General features: G+C 34.7%; 1 non-coding gene across 1 annotated transcript; it reads left to right on the forward strand.

Annotated features, from left to right (window-relative positions):
• The first annotated feature begins 8,634 nt into the window (after window positions 1-8,634).
• Window positions 8,635-8,740, forward strand: LOC128281039 (small nucleolar RNA R71). Its single transcript, XR_008271256.1, has one exon. It is a non-coding gene; the product is annotated as a small nucleolar RNA R71 (small nucleolar RNA).
• The last annotated feature ends 8,651 nt before the right edge of the window (window positions 8,741-17,391 follow it).

Here is a 17,391-nt window from a genome sequence, read left to right on the forward strand (position 1 = left end):
TTACTCCTAAACTAGTATGGAAGAAAACTCAAGCATTCCAGAACTATATAGTCTCAAGCATTCCAGAACTATATAGTGAAACTAAGTATAAATCTGGTGGTGAAAACACTAAGGAATCAAATAACAAATTCATAAAAAAAAGACAAATCATGATATTCTAAAACGAGGAAAAAAAATTAAATAAATAATCCTAATACTAAGAACAAATTCCAAAAGTGATTGAAACAGTATGTAGACAGTCTAAATAATAAAAGAAGGATGAATCATAATAGCGATGATAAACTAAAATAGTAGCATGAATAATAAAAGGTGAATGAAAGAATAAAAGAATAGTAGGCAATAAATATAGTCAGAAAAGACAATTCAAATAACTAATAATAAGAATAATAATAAATAATAAATAAAAAAATAATATACTAATAATAATAAATAAGGATTAAAAAATAAAGAAATAATTAATTAAAGAAAAGGGAAGGTAAAAGGGGAAATCGACGGGAGGTGGTCAGAGGTACGGAGGCGCAATGGTCGATGCTAGGGAAAAGGACGGTGGAACGATGGTGGTTCAGGGTGGTTATGTACGAGGGCAGACGAGGGTGCCAAGGTGCGAGGGTCGTGTAACTCACTATCGAGCCCCTATTAGTGCACATGGCCTAGGAGACACCCGTGTGTCCAGGCCATGTGGTCAAAAAAACATACTTTTATTAATTTTAAAAATACTATGAAATAAAAATAAGGAAATTAGCAGTGTTAACATTCGGGTTGCCTCCCGAGAAGCGCTTATTTTAAGTCTAAGCTAGACTTACCTTGTGCGCACAATTATGAAGGTTCGCGGAGGTGAAGCTCCTCTCTATCATTTTTAAAATCCTCACCACCATAAAGTTTAAGTCGATGACTGTTTACCTTGAATGTGCCATATTCTAGATGAGTTACCTCTATTGTTCTATATGGGAAAATGGTTTGTACTACAAATGGGCCTGACCATCTTGAATTCAGCTTTCCAGGAAACAACATGAGCTTTGAATTATATAAAAGGACAAGATCTCCAGTTGCAAATTGTTTGGGCTGTTTCAAACAAGCATCATGGCGTTGCTCTTGTTGCTTCTTTATATAATTGAGAGTTCTCATAAGCATTCACTCGCCATTCATCTAACTCGTTCAACTACATCAATCTCTTCTCACCTGCAAGTTTAAGATCATAGTTTAAGAATTTTATAGCCTAGAATGCTTTGTGCTCTAATTCAAATGGTAAATGACAACTTTTTCCATAAACAAGTTCGTAAGGAGATGTTTCTATGAGAGTTTTAAAAGTAGTTCTATAGGCCCATAAAGTGTCATCTACTTTTATCACCCGATCCTTCCTATTTGACTCTACGATTTTCTCTAGAATACTATTGAGCTCTCAGTTTGCAACTTCAACTTGTCCACTTGTTTGAGAGTGATAAGGGGTAGCTGTCCTATGATGCACTCCATACTTCTCAAGGACTTTATCAAATTGAACGTTACAAACATGCATACTCCCATTGCTAATAATTGCTCTAGGTGTTCCGAATCAAGAAAAGAGCTTCTTGAGAAATCTAACTACCACTCTAACATCATTGGTAGGTAAAGCTTGAGGTTCTACCCATTTTGACATATAATCGACCGTTACTAGGATGTATTTATTACCAAACGAACTAGGAAATAGGCCCATAAAACCAATGCCCCAGACATCAAATATTTCACATGAGAGCATATAAGTTTGAGGCATTTCATCACATTTAAAATATTACTTGTTCTCTAGCATTTATCATAAGAAGTAACATACCTGTTTGCGTCCTTGAATAATGTTAGCCAATAAAAACCTGATTCAAGTGTTTTATGTGCTGTCCTAGTCCTATTGTAATGTCCTCCTATTGGTCCTGAGTGACAGTGTTCCAAGATTTTACTCGCTTCTGATTTTGTGACACATCTCTGAATTACTTGATCTGCACATTTTGATTTTCTGATACATCTCTGAATTACTTGATCTGCACATACACAAAAAAGAAAGGGATCCTCCCAAACATAATTTTTCACATTGGCAAAGAATCGCTTCTTTTGATGATGTGTCAACCTTTTTGGTAGGATATTAGCAGCTAGGTAATTCGCAATATCCACAAACCAAGGGACTTCAGAGTCAGTTATAATTAAGCACTGTTCCTTAGGAAATGAGCCATTTATCTCATTTTCATCAAGCTCCTTAAGATGTGAATTCTCTAGCCTAGAAAGGTGATCTACTTCAAGATTTTTGGATCCCTTTTTATCTTGGATTTCTAAATTGAACTCTTGCAATAATAAAATCCATCTTATAAGTCAAGGTTTTACATCTAATTTATTGAGGAGATAACAAAGAGCTGAATGGTTAGTGTAAATGACAACTTTAGATAATATCAAATATGGTCTAAATTCATTGAATGCAAAAACCACAACTAGCACTTCTTTTTCTATAGTAGTGTAATTTTCTTGTGCGGCTGTCAACGTCTTGCTTGCTAGCATAATAAATTGCTTGAAAATGTTTGTCTCTTTACTGTCCAAGAACTATACCTACTGCAAAATCACTCTTATCACACATTAGTTCAAAAGGTAAATTCCAATTAGGTGCAACCACAATAGGAGCATTAATTAATTTGTCTTTAAGAATATTAAATGTTTCTAAACATTCCTAACTAAAATCGAAAGGTACATTTTTTTCTAGCAAATTCGTTAAAGGCTTAGCTATTTTAAAAAAATCTTTAATAAATCTTCTATAAAACCCAACATGTCCTAAAAAGCTTCGAATAGCCTTAATCGAACTAGGAGGAGGTAATTTTTCAATGGTTTTAATTTTCGCTCTATCAACCTCAATCCCTTTACTAGAAATTTTATGGCCAAAAACAATCCCTTCTTGAACAATGAAGTGATATTTTTCCCAATTAAGTAAAGGTTTGTTTCCTCACATCTTATTAAAATTCGTTTTAAATTTTTAAGAAAAAGATGGAAAGAATTACCGAATACTGAGAAGTCATCCATAAAAACCTCTATAATGTCTTCTACGAATTCATAAAAAATGGCCAACATGCAGTGCTGAAAAGTGGCAGGAGCATTACATAATCCAAAAGGCATTCTTTGGTAAGAAAACGTACCATGCAGACATGTAAATGTCATTGTTTTCTTGGTCCTAGGGAGCTATTGGGATTTGAAAGTAGCCAGAGAGTCCATCTAAGAAGCAATAATACATATGCCTAGATAACCTTTCCAACATTTGATCAATGAAAGGCAAAGGAAAGTGATACTTTCTCGTGGCATCGTTCAACTTCCTATAGTCAATGCAAACACTCCATTCCGTGACTGTTCTTGTTGGAATCAACACATTCTTCTCGTTTGCTACAACAGTCATGCCTCCCTTCTTAGGAACAACCTGTACAGGACTCACCTGTGTACTGTTAGAAATAAAAGAAATAACTCCAACATCTAGAAGTTTAATTACCTCAGCCTTAACGACTTCTTTCATGTTAGGATTCAGTCATTTTTTGATCTTGGACACATGGTTTGTATTCATCCTCCATTAAAATTTTATGGGTGCAAAAATAAGAGATGATCTATATAATGTCCAAAATTTTCTAAGTTATGGCTTTTTTATGCTCCTTCAATACCTTTAGTAACTCATCTTTATCATCTGGCTACAAATCTAAGGCAATAATCACTAGTAGTGTGGAATTATTTCCAAGAAACACATATTCTAGATGATTTAGTAATTACTTCAGTTCTAATTTAGGAGGTTCTCCAATAGAGGGTTTTAATTTCAATTCATCGTTTTCCTTAATGCCCTCATAATTTTTCTGTCTCAGTGAAGACTCATTAGAATCTAAATCCATTTTTGTCTCATCTATCATAGTAATATCATCATCTACCTCCTCTCCTTAGACAAGACACAGTTCCAACATGTCTTTATGAACAATTTCCTGCAAAAAATCTTAAATAACATGATCAATAGAATCAATAAAATAACAGGAATCATTTTGTTCTATTGAAAATCGCATGGCTTCATAGATTTTAAAAATAATCTCTTCGTCACCTACCCTAAGCACAAGTTTACATCGCCTATATCAATGACAGCCCAGTAGTGGCTAAAAATGGGTGACCTAAAATTAAAGGTACCTCAACATCCTCATCCATGTCAAGCACAACAAAATTAACAAGGAATATGAATTTATCTACTTTTATAAGCATATCTTCAATAATACCCCTAGGATATTTAACAGATCTATCAGCTAATTGAATACTCATCCTAGTGGGTTTTGGTTCCCCAAGACCAAGCTGCTTGAATATTTTATAAGGCATCAAATTAATACTAGCACTTCAATCATCTAATGCTTTCTCAATATTTAAACTACCAATTAAATAGGGAATAGTAAAACTTCTTGGATCTTTCAGCTTGGTTGGTAGTTTATTTTGAAGAATAGTTGAACATTCTTAGTTGAGTTCCATATTAGATAGCTCTTCAAATTTTCTTTTATTTGTTAAAATCTCCTTCAAAAATTTTGCATATGTTGGTACTTACGAAATAACTTCGAAAAAAGGTAAGTTGATATGCAATTGTTTGAAAAGTTTAAGAAATCTACCGAATTGTGCATCCATACAGTCTTTCTTTAACTTTTCCAGATATGGAATTGGTGGTTTATACTCTTTGAGTACCAGTGTTTCACTCACTTCGGGTTTTACTCCTTCATCTTTTTCATTATCAGATTCCTGTTGCAGCTTCTTTTTAGGTTTAGTCAACACTTGGTAAACTACCTTGTTTCCTTTCTAAAACTAATTTAGCAAGCTATCCAATTTAAGTTTTGAGCCTATGAATCGACATTTGTTGATTTTTCAAAGCTGTCTCGGTGTTTTGAAAATGAGTCTCTAACACCGAAATAATTTTTGCCAACATCTCTTCAAGGTTCAGCTTCTTTTCTTACGGATAAGGTTGTTGTTGAAAACCTGGAGGGGGTTGTGGTCTTTGATTTCCTTGACCACCTCATGAGAAATTTGGGTGGATCCTCTATCCTGCATTATAGTTATTACTATAAGCATTATTTTGAGGCATAGAATTATTACCCATATAATTTAATTGCTCATTCTTGTAACACCCCAAACCCGTGACCGCCACCGGATTTGGCCACGTGGTGTTACCGGGCTTACTTCCCTTATTTCTCTCTTGGGAATATTTAGTTTCTGTTCCAGGCAGGCTAGCTAACTGCGTCACTGTCACCTTAAAAATCATATCTCGAGTTCCAGAACACGAAAACCAAATCCGTAAATTTTCCCCGAATTTAGACTCATATATCCATCCATAGATTTATTTCTAGAATTTTTGGTCGGGCAAATTAGTACAGGTTATTAGTTAAAGTCACCCATGTTACAGGGGTCGACTGCTTTGAACTTCGCGCGTTACAACTTCAATATCTCTCTGTACAGAGCTTTAATACTGGTGTTGTTTGTTTCTAATGAAACTAGACTCAAAATGGAATCTGAAAATATAGGGCATGACTTCTAATTCTTTCTGGATAATTTGTAGTAAATTTTCAAAGTCGCGACAGGGGACCCAGAAACCGTTCTGGCCCTGTCTCACGAGAACTTTAATATCTCTCAGTATACTGCTCATATGGTCGTTTCGTTTCGTCCATATGAAAATAGATTCATCAAGGTTCAATTTCATAATTTATTCACTATTTAACTGTACTTATACTATTTTTAGTGATTTTTCAATCTCATCTCACTGCTGCTGTCCGCAACAGTTACTGCAGTAGACTATGCCAATTTCATGAATCTTTCCTTGGCCTTAATCATCCATCATACATGACACAAATTATGGCCACCTTATCAAAATTAAAGTTTCTAAGACTCGTGGCTATAGGTTCTAGCATCCCACTCGACGACCACATAGGCCATTTTCACATGGCTTAAAGTTTACAACCCACAGTTCAACAAAACATAATAGCCTATACATGCCAAATGTTCTTCAACAACGAAGACAATACCAAAAGATTTCCAGCCGGTGTGATGACTTCAACGACGGTTCCGATCACGCAAACAATACGAGTCCGAGAGACCTAAAATGGGTGACAAGAAAACACCGAGTGAGTTTATAACTCAGTAAGTCATAAGCATTCATCAATCCATTGATAAAGTTACTACAACATGAAACAATAAACGAGGCTAGGTACTCATCCATATCGAATCTATACCATAATTCCTCGGACCTTTCGGTTCAATCTCATACCAAGTCATACATCCACATTTCATATTCTACACAACAAGATATTTGAGGCATTTTCACACACTAACTCATTTCCACCACAATCATACAATTTCAATCATCACATAGATTTAAAGCTTACCAAGCTCAACCCCGAGCATGAACATATTGCCTATTCGTCACGAGCTCAAGGTACTTACCCGATCCGCTGTCCGGGATTAGCTCGATAATGTCGCACACTCAAGTGCCAATTGTAATGCAAGAGCATATAGTGAATCCGCACACTTAGTGCTATATGTATTCAACTCAACACTTAGTGCTATATAATCAAACTCGCACACTTAGTGCTGTACAATTTTAAACCCGCACACTTAGTGCCAATCTTGTCACCGTGTCCATTTATACCGCACACTTAGTGCCGAGGCCAATACCTTATGTATTTTGCTGCCTTTATACATTCAACAATGGCATCATTCCATACACATACATTTCCATTTACACATCAACTCATTTAATCACATTTGCATATATATTATGATCATTTAAATCAACACCAAATATACGCTTAATGACTTACTTTGTGTTGGGTAAAACAGTCCAAGTCGGCTACTCGATGACCTTCGTCTTTCCCTTGCTTGATTCTCCTTCTTTAACTCCTTGAGCTTAATCAATAAATTAACTAGTTTAACCATCTTCCTAAACATTCATAATTCAATTACACATGCATATGTATGTTTGTATATTCGGCAACCATCCTCACTTATTACCCATTTAGTCAATTATCTAAGCCAAGATAAGGCTTCAATAGGGTTACCTCTAACCGAAAACATGCACACCAATCTACTTCATTTGGCCGAATATGCATGTCTATGTTGAGGCCAATTTTACACTTAATACCACACACAAAAAAAAACAGCATGCATTTACTAACTAACACATTCCATATTGTAGCTCAATGCACATCTCTCATTTACTACATAACCGAAAACATCATCACAAGCAAAAATACACCTTGAAATAGTATATATGTCATACCAATTCATCATGTGCAAACACATATTCATGTAGGTGCAAGGGCCGAATCTTAAGTTGTTCATATCCAAATATAAACTTATATCCAAATATAAACACATATCCAAAGCTCAAATCTTACCTACCATGCAACATGCATGAATCATACTTGTGGATATACCATGACCGAATACATCACAACACCATTATTTTGGTCATGATTAAGCAAAGAACTTAATATCTTACTCAAAAATACTAAAAAGAAAGTCCAAGAGCCATCAATCCCCCATCACATATACCATTAACAAGCTTCATATTTAACATGCAATGGCATTAACACAAAATCCACCTTGGCCAAACACCATTTCCATGGCATAACAAGGATTTGAACCATGGCTAACATGAACATCAAGTTAGCAACTAAAACATGCATGAATCTCATGACACAACCTCATACATACCTTAATCTTGATGCAAGTTTAGCCAAATCTCCTTCTAGATCTCTTCTAAACAAAGAAAATGAAGCAAAAAAATTCCCTCTTCTTCCTTAGGATTTTCGGTCAAGAGAGAATGAAAGGATGATCAATTTTTTTTCTTCTTTTCTTCAATACACGGCAATAGGGGGTTCATTCACACACATTTTTTTCATTCTTTATTACCCATGCTTATTTGTTTATTTCTTTTCTCCCTAATGCACCAACAAAACATGTCTATGACATGTTTTGCCCATCCTCATTGTCATGGCCGCCACCTCTTATAAAAGAGGGATATTTGACATGCAAGGCCATTGTTTTGCATGCATGCTTTAATTAGTCATTACACATTCCCCCGTCATACTTCCAAAGTTTTCTACTAAGTCCTTTCTAGTGAAATTCACCTTTGTAACACTAAATCAATCATCAAAAATATCACACACAAATTAACACATATCATAGGCATCAAAATAAATTTTAAATTATTTTTATGCCTCGGTTTTGTGGTCCCGAAACCACATCCCGACTAGGGTCAATTTTGGGATGTCACAATTCTCCATGCTAAGATTGCGGGGTAAATATTCTAAATTATTTATTACACCTCCATGTGTGCTGCATTGCATCACGGGATGTAACTACGCAGAAACACATAAACCATCAATTTTTTTATTCAAGAGTTCTACCTGATTCGATAACATGGTTACCGCATCTAAGTTAAAAACATCGGCTGTTTTTGTGGGCTTCGTCCTCATGACTTGCCATTGATAATTATTTAGTGACATCTCCTCTATAAACTCATAAGCCTCTTTAGGTGTTTTATTATTCAAAGTACCGCCAGTTGCTGCATCGATCAATTGCTTAGTTGAGGGGTTCAAACCGTTGTAGAAAGTTTGAGCCTATAGCCATAGAGGTAACCCATGGTGAGGGCACCTTTTCAATAAATCCTTATACCCCTCCATGCATCATATAGAGTTTCTAAATCCATTTTCACGAAGGAAGAGATATCATTCCTCAGCTTGGCTGTCTTAGCCGATGGAAAATACTTCAGTAAGAATTTTTGGTCATTTGATCCCATGTAGTGATAGAACCTCGTGGTAGGGAGTTCAACCATCTTTAGCCTTATTCCTCAATGAGAATGGAAACAACCGAAGGTGAATGGCATCATCAGAATCACCATTTATTTTAAAAGTGTCGCAGAATTCCAGAAAGTTGGCCAAATGAGTATTTGGATCTTCATCTTGCAAACCATCGAACTAAATGAATTGTTGAATCATCTAGAAGGTGTTTGGCTTTAATTCAAAGTTATTCACAGCAAAAACAAGTTTCACGATACTCGATTAAGCCTCAGTTAGAGTGGGCTTGGCATAATCATACATATCACGAGAAGTAAGATTTGCAGCAACCACAGGAGGTAGCTAATTATTCTAATTTTCAACCATCTCCTTAGTAATATTAATGATGTCCTCTTGCTCTTCCACTATATTCTGCCAATTCTACCTTACTTCTCTATTGTTTCTGCGAGCTGTGCTTTCAATCTCACTGTCAATACTAAAGGTCTTGACGGGTTTCTTCTAATCATATACTAAAGGAACCTGCCAGAAGCAAACAAATGAAAAATTAGAAAAAAATTAAACTAAAAAAAAGTGAAATAAAATAAAAATGACTAAATTCATAAAAATTGAGTGGTCCTAATATTTTAGTTTCCCACAACGGCGCCAAAAACTTGATGAGTCCCTTAAATAACTAAACTCACGACAATGGCAAGCACACCTATCGAATAGTGGTATAGCTGTGGTGAGTCGAGAATATCGTATCCATGAGGACCAAAAGTACTAGTAATTACTATCTTTTTATTATCTAGCCAATAAATTTAGGAATTTTTTTAATCTAAAATGAACTAATTACTAAGAACGGGACAGAGAATAGAATGAGAAAATACTCAAATATAACCAAAGAGAAAGACAATACCCAGGAAAGAATCAACCTAGACTTTACTATTATTATGAATCTGAATTAGACGATTTATTCACTTGCCTTGATCTGTAGAAATCCCTAAATTATGTTAATATCTCTTTAGAGAGTAAGAACAACTGACTCTAGGTTGATTAATTGAAATTTCTTTCTAATTAAAACCCCTATTATCGCATTAACTTAATCTATAGATTCCCTTATTAGATTTGACTCTAATTTGTTAGATTTATGTCGTCCTATTTCTAGGATTACATGCAACTCCACTTAACTATGCCAGATCTATTCTTAAATATGGACTTTTACTCTACTGAAATAAGCACATCACAATTAAATTAATATCCTGAAAATATTAAAGCAAGAAATAAGCATACATAATTGAGAACAAGAATCAAGTATTTATCATATAATTCAGAAAATCAAATAATAAGATCAATCATAGGTTTCATCTTCCCTAGGTATCTAAGGAATTTAGCTCATACTCTGGGAGGAAAACATCTCAAAATTAGAATAACAACAAGACATAAGAAACCCAATAAAACTTTGAAGGAAATTTGAATGGAGATCTTTAATCGTGAAGGAGATCTACTTCTGAGTTGATGCTGATGGCGTTCTTCAAGTAATTTCTTTGTTCTACTCTGTATTTTCCCTTTAGTCCTTTTCTAATATGTATTTATAAACTTTAGAATGCTCAGAAACCCTAAAAATTAGGTTTTTTTGCGTAAAAGAGAAGCAGGATTCGAAATCGACACTGGCTAGCACATGGGCATGTGGTTAGCCCGTGTGAGCCCAACTCGTGTGGAAGTACCTAGGCCGTGTGGGTCCTAAAAATAGCTCTTTTTGTTTGATTTTGGCCCATTTTTTGCTCCTTTCACTTCCCTATGCTCACTTAAGTATAGAAACATAAATGTCAATAATTAAGAGCATCAAATTCATTAATTCACATGATAAATCATCCAAAAGCATGCCAAGCATGAAATTAAAATATGTTACTTTTATGGTTTACCAAATAGCCTATGTTGAATGTCAAGCAGAGAAAGAACATGTGCAAGGGATAGAAATTCACCTCTCCAGTCGCTCTAGAATAATCTAATTTTTTATCCAAATTGAAATTCAACAAGATTCTAAAATTGAATGAACTTGTCAAAGACCTCTATTTTATTTTTGAGTTGATGTATCCATGTATGTCTACTCTAGGAATCTATAAAATAAACATAATAGAAACAACCTTCTGAAGAAAATGGAACAGGACCCCACAAGTCTAAGACAAGTAATTTAAAAAGAGAGGAATACACTATCTTAGAATCAGGAAAAAAAGTTTACGTGACTTCTTAATTGACAAACAGTACAAACAAATGATAATCTAGACTCATTTGAGACAACACTATGTTTTATTACAAGGGTGCCTAAGGCATTTATGCCAAAATTTTTAAAACAAAATTAGAAATCACTTTAGCTCCTAGCTCAGTTGTATGTAAATAGGAAGCAGGATCACTTGAAGCTCCAACTTCATAGTGTGCTGAGGTATCAAAAATACAAACCTCCTTGAATGTGGGTTACTAGTCAAATAATCATTGTTTTGATGTCCTTCACAAAATAATGAAAGGGATGGAATTCAAAATAAACTTTATTATATTTTGCAAATTGAGCTACTGATATCAAGTTCTTGCACATAGTTTGAATATAAAGAACATGTTTTTGGTGTAAGAGCCTATTACAAGTGACAATAAAGGAAGAATATACATGAGCAACAGGTACAAAAGTACCATTTCCCATCAAAATTTTACTAGTACCTGTGTATTATGTAGTATTATTGGGTGTAGAAACATCATTGGTAATATGATTGGTAGCTTCTAAATCTGGATATCACATCTTGTCAGCATTGTTGTTCAAGGTTACTAAATATGACACCCTGGTTGATCAATGCTTGGTTGCCACTCCTAAGTTGATGTACCAAAAGCTTGACTACAACATTAGTGCACCCCACAACTTTGTGGTGATTGTGTTGAATGCCTCTCATCAGTAAACTGATGAAAATTCATAGACATTGCTTTATCCATATCAGAAATACCTTCAAAAGTCACATAAAACCGGTTATAACGCTTTTGCATTATATGGCTAATTTTTCCATATAGCTAACTGATAAGTGATAAAAGTAACATATTTTAATCTCGTTCTTAATGCGTTTTAGGATTATTATTTATGCAAAATAGTAAATTTTATGCTCTTAATCCTTTAAACTCGTGTTTCTATACTTAGGAGAGCGTTTGGGAGCAAAAGGTGTGAAAATCAGACATTTGAAGTAGATTTCAAGAGCCACATGGGCTAGACACATGATCATGTGCTAGACCATGTTGATTTCGCGATTCACATCCCAAACACGCGAAAAGAATACAATTTTTAGGCTTTATGGGCATTCTAAAGTCTATAAATCCCAAATAGAATAAGACATGAGGAAGCCATCAAAGAATATTGAAGAAAACAACTTAAAGAACACCATTAGAGCCAACTCTGAAGAAGATTGCCATCAAGATTGAACACCTCCTTTTAATTTCTTTTGAAGTTTTTATAAGTTTCTTTGTTTCTTGTGGTTATTCTTTCTTTAAGATGTTTTTATTCAAAATTATGAACTAATTTCCTAGATACCTAGGGGAGATGAACCCTAGGATGAATTCTATTATTTGATTTTTTTCTTATGCGATAAATACTTGATTCTTGTTCTCAGTTATGTGCACTTATCTCTTGTTTTAATATTTTGGGATATTAATTTATGTTTAATGTGCTTAAATCAGAGGAGGAAAAGTCCCTGTTTAAGAGTAGGTCTAGCATATTTGAATGGAGTTGCATGCAATCCTAGAAATAGGACGACATAAATCTATTGGATTAGAGTCAAATCTAATAGGGGAATCTATAGATCGAGTTAATGCGAAAATAGGGATTTTAATTAGAAAGAAGTTTCAATTAACCAACCTAGAGTCAAGTGCTCTTACTCTCGAAAAAGATATTAGCATAATTTAGGAATTTCTACATATCAAGATACCAAGTGAATAAATCATTTAATTCAGATTCATAATGATAGATAAAGTCTGGGTGGATTCTTTCTTGGATATTGTTTCTCTTATTGGTTATTATTAAATTATTTTCTTGAGTTATTCTTTGTTAAATTCCTTAGTTTAATTAATTTAGTAATCTTAGTAATCTTAGTTTAAATCAATCATTCCAAATTGTCGGTTAAATAATAGGAAAATAATAATTACTAGTACTTTTAGTCCTCGTGGATATGATATCTTCACCATAGCTATACTATTTTTTTATGGGTGCAATTGTCTTTGTCGTATTTTTAGTTAGTAACGTGACACATCAAGTTTTTGGCGCCATTGTCGAAGATTAAAATATTAGGAAAACTTTAATTCTATTAATTTATCCATTTTTATTTTATTTTATTTTATTTTATATTTTTTGTTTTAATTTAAATTTTTTTTGTTGCTTTTGGAAGGTTCTCTTGGTTTATGACTAGAGGAAACCCGTCGGGTCTATTGCTTTTTGACATTGAGATTGAAAGTATTGCTCACAGAAATTAAAAAGAGGTTAGAGAAGCAAGGCAGAGTCAATAGAATATAGTAGACGAACAAGAGGACAACAACATTACTGAGGAGATGGGAGATAATCAAAATATTCAACAATCTCCTGTAGATCATGTTCCTCGTACTATGTACGATTATGCCAAGCCCACTCTAATTGGGGCTGAATCGAGTATTGTCAGACCTACTATTGCTGCAAATAACTTCGAACTGAAGCTGAACACTATTCAGTTGGTACAAAAATATGTTTAGTTTGATGGTTTGCAAGATGAAGATCCAAATACTCATCTGACCAATTTCCTAGAAATTTGCGACACTATAACCTCCCAAACCCGGCCTGGACATTATGGCTAGGTTGAGAACGCTACATTAGCCACTAAAATGGCTAAGCTAACTTAAGTTACTTTTTAAGACTTAAAAAAAAACTCATTTTAGAGAAAACCATAGTTATACTTTGAGTTAGCTTAAAAGCATTCATTTATTAGGTCGTGTATGCTTAGGATTCATTTTATTGTTGACAGTGTTGTTTTAGAAAAATCGTTTGCTTGTTGCTCTTCTTAAAAAAACTCAAAGTTAAACTTATCGTGATTTCGTGATAGGTTTTAAATATTTATAATTAATCGTTCTTGAAACTAACTATTATCTTGATGTAGGCAAGTGTACCTATCAAACAGTAGTATAGTTTTAGCAAGACCAAATTTTCGAACCCAAAGGAACTAAAAGTACTAGTAATGACTGTCTTTTTATTATCTAGACTAAGAATGAAGAGGTTTTTGTTTTAACTAACTAATTATCTAAACTAAGAATTCAAAGAGAATGGAATTAGGGAATTGCTTTTGGGCAAATCGATTGAATTAAGGCAATACCTAAGGAAAAATCCACCTAGACTGTACTTGTTATTCTAGCTCTGAATCGGACGATTTATTAATTTAACTTGTTCCATAGAGATCCCTAAGTTATGTTATTATCCCTATTCAAGACTAATAACGTCTAATCCCTAGATTGAATAATTGAGACCTTTCTCTAATTAACACCCTAGGGTTGCATTAACTCGATTTATGGATCCCCTTATTAGGTTTCACCCTAATTCGACAAAATCTTGTCACCCTATGTCTAGGCGCACAATCAACTCCACTTAATTATGAAAAATGTACTCTTAGACAGGGTCTATTCCTCCTCTGAATAAGAGCTTATCTTGAATCAATATCCTGGAATATCAAAACAAGAATTAAGAACACATAATTAAGAACAAGTTAAATATTTATCATACAGTTCAGAAAATAAAAACAAGATTCGTCTTAGGTTTCATTCCCCTTAGGTATTTAGGGGCTTTAGTTCATAACTAAATAGGAAAACATCTCAGAATAATAAAGAATACAAAACATAAAGAAAACCCAAAACTCTTAAAGGGGAAATTGAGGAGAGATCTTTAGTCTTGATGGTGAATCCAGCTTTTGAGATGGATCAATCGGCTTCCTTGGAGTAATTCCTTACTTCCTAGTCTGTGCCTCCCTTTTCTTCCTCCTCTAGGGTGTATTTATAGGCTTTGGAATGCCTAAGAGCCCTCAAAATTAGCTTTTTCCGAATTGGACTCACCTTGGGCTCGGCAGGGACACGCACGTGTGACACGCCCATGTGTGATTACTTCAGGCCGTGCTCGAGCCTGCCAAATTGACACGGTCGTGTGGTTTGCCTGTGTGAAGAGGTCTAGGCCATGTTGATTTCGTACTTTGGCCCTTTTCTCATTCCTTTTGCTCTCCTATGCTTTTCGAAGTATAAAACATGAAATTAGAGCATTAGGAGCATTGAATTCACCAATTTTAAGGAAAAATCATCCATAAAATGCATTAAGCATGGGGTAAAAATATGTATAAATTACGGTTTATCAAATACCCCCACACTTAAGCATTTGCTTGTCTTTAAGCAAAATTCTCAACTCATAATCAAAATAAATTCTTCTCAACTTACAATTTTTATTGATAATATCTCAAAATAATCTATAAGTAATCATACATTGAGAATTCAACTAAAAGAACATAAAAGTTTCAAACATTCCAAGTTGAGTATTTAATCATGCAAACATAGGTGTCTGCCCTTATCTAAGTAATTACCTTTGATTCAGAATATCACAGAGTTTCACATCCTCACTAAATATTCACTCAAATCACTCGAGGTGTTTAAGGACAATAAATGAAACACTCAATAGTCAATAATGAAAAGTCATTACCATAGGCTTGAATGAAAATCAAATCTCCACCACTTATAAATTGAGATGAAACATCAATCAAAAGGTCTTTAGAGGGTTGTAATGAGGCTTGGTTGGGGGGTGTGGTCACAAGCCGAAATAAAAGGTTAGCATCGAGATTGAATTGAAAAATTGCCTAACTAGAAAAAGAGTTAATCATCACTTGCGTACAACAAAGCTTCCTCTCAGAACATGGAATTACTAATGTGTGTACATAGTGTTTTTTTTTCAAAACAAGTTTAATAACATAGACAAACTATTAAGAGCAAGACATAGCTAAGCAATTTATTCAACTCAAATCTCGACAAAAATAGGGATTAATTTAGGGGATTTCAACAATAATAGGTTAAGGGTTAATATTAAGGGTAATACAAGAAATGGCTTGTTAGGCTCAAGGGGGTTTACTAGGGGTTAATCGTGGAGGTAGGCTTTTTATGGCATGAGTGGGTTACTCCTAAGTGCCTTAATCATTTTGGCATATCAAATCAAATGGTGTGGTCTCGACATGCATAATCAAGCAAGTTCTAGAATAACAGTTCAATACTGACGCACTCAAAGCGATAATAAAAGTGAGCATGAAAGAATTAATAGATGCTCAAAAGGCTCAAAAATCTCACAAAAATTATGGCTTTTTGATGTTTAAAACTTGTGAATTCCAACTCAAAGTAATACCTAAACTTTGGGGAAACAACCTAAGATTTTAAATTCTTGAAAATCAACTTATCATGCTTGATTCTCCAATTTCTTGAGGTTTAAACAATCAATGCATAAATGCCTATGTTTTAATTCAAGATATATCAATCAAAATCATAAATCAATCAGAATTTATCCTAAATATGATATGAAAGCTTTTCAAGAGAATAAGGTAGTCATTCAGGGATTTTCTTGATAATGAAATAAATACCCCCCCCCCACACTTAAGATGTACATTGGCCTCAATGTACAAAGATAGATATTAGAGTATAAAAATAAGATAGGGAGAGAAGTGAAACTTCCTGTATGATGAATTCCTCGAACTGGAGTTTTGGAGAGTAATCGGTTCAAGAGTGGAAAAGGATACTCCGGCGGTCGTAAACGTTCATTAATCCATAAGTCCTGTGCCAAAAGAATATTATATCTAGTGGTAGCTGAGGTCATGGTCCATTAGGACATGGTAGTCGTGAAGAACATTTCTCGGTGGAGTTGTTAGTTCCTATGTGATGATGAGCTTAAGAGCTCTATATAACTGTGACAAAATCAGGAACTTTTTAGGGAATATTAGGAAGAATAATTACTCATAAAGAAATAACCAAAATTGATAATTAAACATAAAATTCTAAAATCTAATAAAAATAAAAAGTAGTTTTAATAAAAATTAAAAACATAAAATAATAAATAAATGTTTTTAAACATCTTCATCGCTGGATGGTTCACGAGGTGGGACTGGCGATGAGATGTGGAGGTGCTAACAAATCTGCTGTAGAGTAGCATCAATGTTGTCAAATCGTTGAAAACACTGTTGCTCGAATCGAGTGAGGCGCTCAGAGATGTCAACATATGAAGCCGCCACATGAACTGGACGAGAGGGTGGTGGTGGCTGAGTCGGTGGGTCCTCGTGCTGTGGAGGGACATCATTAGGAATGTCCTCGAAGGCCTCCTCCTCGATAGATTGGGCAAGACGATATTGGGGAGGGTAGGTTCCTCGGCGCCCTTCGATCATCCTCATGCTAAGCATGCTCGAGATGCCTTGTGGAGACATCTGGCCGATGAGGGTAAGGGATGATTCTTGGGCCGCAGTGCTGAGGAGCCCGAAGTGTCAAGCCAACCGAGTAATATAGAGGCCAATGGAGATGACCCCCTTCCTATGCCGCTCCGTCTGGTGCTAAATCGCAAGGG

This window comes from Gossypium arboreum, chromosome 9 (genome assembly GCF_025698485.1).
Source record: "Gossypium arboreum isolate Shixiya-1 chromosome 9, ASM2569848v2, whole genome shotgun sequence".
NCBI classification, from domain to species: Eukaryota; Viridiplantae; Streptophyta; class Magnoliopsida; order Malvales; family Malvaceae; genus Gossypium; species Gossypium arboreum.